We start from the raw sequence: 5,203 nt of genomic DNA, 5'->3' as shown, positions 1-5,203 counted from the left end.
GCAGAAAGAAGAGTGCGAACACGGTTCACTATAGCCTCAACTTATGCGATCACAGTTCTATCCATGCAAACGCGAAAAAGAAAATGTGGTAAGTCAATCAATACACTACGCGAGTCATAACACATAATACGAAGTTGCTTGAGACATTAAACCGCCGAACGGGACGCAAATTCTCAAAACGACCGGTCAGGTTGTTACAACGTTGATCTATTTCTCTTGACAAGAGAAATCTATTGACGTTAGTTTTTGACTATTTCGAAATTATCGAGATTCGGTCAAATCCTGTTGACCGGCCCGAATTCACTCTAATCCATTGCTCGCCGGAGTCTTTTCACCGTTGGATTTCATCTCACTCACCGTACTCTTTTCTTATTTTGATTGGTATATTTCTTTTACCATTTTTCTATAATTTTGCCTAATGATCCTTGTATTGACATTTATATTTTAAGTAGGTTTAGTTAATAGTTTGGATTAATTGTTTGATTTTTAGTTTAATTGCATATTTTGTCAATTGCTTTATGTTTAATTAGGCTTCATTGCATTTGAGATTGGTTGTTTACCTTAGATGATTGGATTGTTCTGATTCATTTGGGTATCAAGTTTGGGCCTGCCCAGTGGGTCAGGTCAGCCTTTGTGTTGGAGTTTAAAAGGAGGGGATAGAATTTGAGCATGGGCCTGCCCACTAGAAGGCCCAAGCAGGCCATTGGTAATTACAGGGTCTTACAGAGCAATTTGGGAATTAAACTTAGGGAATATATATTTTTGTAACTGCCTAAGATGCTTCTACAAGAGTGTAGAGAAGGACTATGTAGCAATAAGGAAAAAAAGGGGTCAGGGTGAGCAGGTAATAAACAGAAAGTAAGAGGGTCAAAAAGATAACTGAAATACAGCTGGAAGAATCTTCTATAAGATAGTAACATTCATTCTCCTCTGCACACATAGACTAATCATTTATCTACAGATTTTCACTCACTTCACGCTCACAACTCATTCACTCATACACACCCCTTCTCACTCACAAATGAGAGCACTCAAAACAGTAGAAATAAAAGTTCTGAATTCAAAAATTGGGATTCCAGATCTGAAGAACAAAAACAGAAAACAAAAAAAAAGATTTAAAAAGCTGATCTAATTTTTTGCTGCCTTACTTCAATATTTCTAGGATTCTCAAGTTGTTTCTGGGATTAAAATCAAAGTTGTGAGCTGGTTCTGCTTTCAAATTTGCTGTTCTATTAGATGAACTCCTTCCTCTGTTTCTGGACTGCTATTTTGATCATTTACTTATTTTTTTCCTATTGATAGTTATGTCGAACTCCATCTGTAATCCTTTTGAGTGTATAAATGAATATTTGAATTGTTAATGCTATAACCATGCTTAACTTCATATATTTCTGGTGTTTAATTACCGGATTTTCTTATAACTTGCTTTCTATGTTAATTGCGGACCTAACTGTTTGATTTAAACTATGTACCAAAGCTGAAATTGTTCCCTGGTTTGTATGGCATTGTTTGGATGTTGATTTACTTTCTAAAATAACGATCCATGTTCACAGTGATACTAACAGAGGTGAATTAATTCTAATATGTTGTGTTTCATTTGGACCGTTAAGTTTAGGTGAATCTATTTTTTTTTGGTCCGTTATAAAAAGAATGTCCCTTTTCTAAATTTAGAAATAAGTTTGCTTAAACTTATAATTTTACCCTTAATGAGAAATTTTTATAATCACATAAAGATTTTGTGTCCCATTTTAACTTATTTAGGATCACAAATTCTAAAAGTCGTCATTTTTTCTTAAATTTCGTGCCCAGTCAAGCAAGTTAATATAAATTGGAGCGGATGGAGTAATAAAAATAAACATGTCATAAACTGCGGGTGTGTTTCACGGTGCGATTTGCGATGTGTATAAAACGACAAGTGTACGATATCGTAACTTGTTCAATTAAATTCCATGAATATTTAAAATGGCCAAAATATTTGTTAAAAGAGGTAAAAGGGTAAAAACGCATAATTGGTATAAATGCGTAATAATCAAATAATTAAGGCGAGTGTAATTGTAAAGTGACCGTGCTAAAATCACAGAGTTCGGGAATGCCTCACACCTTCTCCTGGGTTAAAAGAATTGCTTACTCGATCTTCTGTGTTTCGCAGACTTAATTAGAGTCATACTTTCCTTAAATTAGGATTTTAAAATAAACCGATAATTTGAAACACCTTAGCAATTATTCTAAGTGACGATTCTTTAAATTAAATTAAATAATCACATTTCAATAATGTCACTTAAATTGGAAAAACATCTTTTCCAGTAAAAAAAAAAAAGAAGAAAAAAAAAAGAGGTGTGCCACCTTGTGAATAGGGAAAAAAATAGTGCACTCCTATGCCTCTAATGTCCTTTTATCCTTTGTTTGGGGTTCACTATCAAACAAAGGCATTCACAACATATTTCTTTTGTACGATCTTACACTTCTCAAAGTACAATATATATTTCATTGTAAACCAAAGAGGTTGAACACACATGCAGCCTGAGTAGAATGAAAGTTTCTCTACCTCGGACTACCATGCTGCAGATCAAAATGCTCATTCTCTTGCAACTTAAACATATTTTACAATTAACATTAAGTGTTATGTTAATCGTGACGAATCACCTAATTTATGACACGAATGTCCAATCATTTCACGTGCAACCACTTCCCCAAGATTGACCGGTAATTTCCGTCATAGGCATGGACCGCTGTACAAAATGCAAGAGGACCTTCCTCGGATGTTCGCTAGTGTGAGAAAGAGTACTCAGAATTTTGTTTTTCCAAAATGTGCACTTTTTGGCTTAAGAACTCTAGTGATGTGTTGTTTTTAAAGGAATACCAGAAATAAGCAAAACACATTTGTTGAATGCGGCTAAAGAATAAACCATAACGGAAAGAATAAACGGAAGTCGTCAATAATACATGCCATAAGTTGCATGTGCCACAATTGCTATATATAAATCGCAATTGTCACATGCGACTTGTAAGTCGTATTTCTATATTGCGCCTTATAAGTCGCATTTGTCGAATTGAGACTTATAAGTCCCATTTGAATTGCGATTTATGCGACTTATAAGCAATTGCGTTTATAAGTCGCTGAATTTCTATATATAGTTGCATACGCAGCATGAGTCGCATTGACGATAACGCTTTATGAGTCGCATTATTAAATCGCGATTTTAATTTTTTGGTGTCGCACTACTTCCAGTTAAATGCGCTTTGGGGTTAAGACTTGCTCAATATTTAACGCTAGCAATTGAAACTTGACTGTTATCCTTTATCTTGCTAATTAGGATCTCAAGTTTTTTCGCTCGCTTACATTGATATATTTTATTAATTGCTCTGAAAAGTGAACAAGGATGTTGGAAACTTAATAAATCGTCTTGTGACACATTTAGAGTGTCCATTACCTTAATGAGTTTTGATGCTGGAAAGCTTCCTTATAGAGATATGTGATTTTCTCATCAAATTTGTAGTATTAATTACACAGCTATTAGTAAGATTATTACTTGGAAAAGTAGTAAATAATTTGTTACAGATTACAATATAGGAAAAAAGAGAAAAGAAACAAATTTTGGAAACTTTACAACTTTAGTTTGTCGGCCCCAAAAACCTTGTAACTCAAGAAACACGTAATCATATGTTGATAAGGAGAAGGAAAACTAAGTAACTCGTACTCTTATATAAGGAAAGCAATATCAGAAAGTTACTAAAAACAAAAACCAGGTTATCACTTACTATTGAGAGCAAGAGCAAAATATTTAATTCAATGGCGGCGATTAGCGATCCAATAATGTGGACGAGAGGAAAAACCATAGGAAGAGGCAGTTTTGGTGTCGTCACTTTAGCAACGACAACAAACTCATCCGTTGATATTCCGTCGTCAATCGCAGTAAAATCTGCTTTGTTTTCGCGTTCAAAGTTATTACATAAAGAGAGAGAATTACTGTATGAGTTTCAAGATTATGATCAGGTGTTCGGAGCTGATGTTAGTGAAGAAGGTGGGAAGATATTGTACAATATATTGCTTGAGTACGCGTCTGGTGGAAGTTTAGCTGATTGGATTGGTCAAAATTTAGGGCAAGGATTGCGAGATTTTGAGGTAAAGCAGTACACGAAATTGATTCTCTTGGGGCTTAGTGATATTCATGGAAGAGGTTTCATTCATCTTGACATTAAACGGAATAACATTCTTCTTGTGGGTACTGAAAAAGTTGCCAAGATTGCTGATTTTGGGTTCGCCAAGAAGGTTTGAGTAACGAGTCAGAAAAGAAAGTGCGGACTCAAGGGAACACCTATGTACATGGCACCGGAATCAGTTCTTGATAACGAGTACGAACCTGAAGCTGATATTTGGGATTTCGAGTGCACTGTTTTTGAGATAGTTACAGGGAAGACAGTGTGGGTTGCAGTGAAGTTGATGACATTGTTTATTTCTTGTGCAAAATTGGAATGGGAATGTCAGACTTGCAGAACGAAAGATTGTCGAAAGAGGCTGAAGATTTTCTGAAAAAGTGTCTTGTTAAGGAGCCGAAATCGCGATGGACTGCTGATATGCTACTAATGCATCCGCTTCTTTAATCTGATAATGTTGTTGTTCGTGAGCAGACAAGAAAAAAGGAACTCAATAACCTACTTTTGTTTATAGAAATTTCAATAGAAAATGATCCATTGATTGATGATTTTTGCAATAGCACAAAGATGGATAAGTTGAAACCAATGAAGCTGTTGAATTGCAGATCCAACAAAAGAAAAAAGCTACTGGAAGGATGTTGATTATCAATTTTGATTAGAGTTATACAAATATAAAAGATTATATTAATGTAAAGAACTACGTTTGGGCTTATCCCTTAGGAGATTAGTTTGGGGGTACGTAGGCAGCCTGTCAAAGAAAAAGATAATCAGGTCCAGCTCCTTGTATTAAACAAAAATAATTGTGTGTTGGTTCTCTTTATATTTGAATAATCTGTACAAAGAGGCTTTTTGCCAAGTAAATTTTGGCTAGCAATATTTAGTACATTCTCTTTCCAAATTTTACTTTGAAATGTGCTTAGCCTGACAATAGAACTCAATTCGTATCAATTTACAAGGACATCTGATCCACTGTTTAGAAAGAATAATTGAGATAGAACAAGGGATTTTTTGCTGAAACAGTATGTATAAGGTCAAAATCATGCTTACC

At 34.8% G+C, this 5,203-nt stretch overlaps 1 pseudogene; it reads left to right on the top strand.

Moving 5' to 3' along the window:
* The first annotated feature begins 3,790 nt into the window (after positions 1-3,790).
* LOC104092657 (mitogen-activated protein kinase kinase kinase 20-like) lies at positions 3,791-4,797 on the top strand (annotated as a pseudogene).
* Positions 4,798-5,203: the final 406 nt, after the last annotated feature.

This window comes from Nicotiana tomentosiformis, chromosome 12 (genome assembly GCF_000390325.3).
Source record: "Nicotiana tomentosiformis chromosome 12, ASM39032v3, whole genome shotgun sequence".
NCBI classification, from domain to species: Eukaryota; Viridiplantae; Streptophyta; class Magnoliopsida; order Solanales; family Solanaceae; genus Nicotiana; species Nicotiana tomentosiformis.
The sequence above is the reverse complement of the archived record's forward strand: the minus strand, read 5'-3'. Positions and strand labels throughout refer to the sequence as shown.